Genomic DNA, 340 nt, shown 5'->3' with positions numbered 1-340 from the left:
CATACAAACTGCTCATGGCCATTGTTGGCTTTTATTGACGCGTAGACCGTGTTGTTTTACCTTGTTTTGTCGCCGGTCTTTTGGTCGCCCGTTGTCGCGGTCCGGGCGACCAAAAGACCGCGACCAAAAGACCGGCGACCAATCGACCGCACACGGGACCAGGGAGCATGGCATGGTACAAACAAAGCAGGGGAAAGCAGACAAGGCACCCGATCCGACAATGACTAACAAAAACACGGGGTTAAATAGGCAGACAATGGCTGATTACAAAATATACGCTGCTGTTTACGAGAGGACAAGAAGCACAGAGGGACAAAAAATAGCAAACAAACCAACCAAA

This window comes from Stigmatopora argus, chromosome 1 (genome assembly GCF_051989625.1).
Source record: "Stigmatopora argus isolate UIUO_Sarg chromosome 1, RoL_Sarg_1.0, whole genome shotgun sequence".
Taxonomy (NCBI): Eukaryota; Metazoa; Chordata; class Actinopteri; order Syngnathiformes; family Syngnathidae; genus Stigmatopora; species Stigmatopora argus.
The sequence above is the reverse complement of the archived record's forward strand: the minus strand, read 5'-3'. Positions refer to the sequence as shown.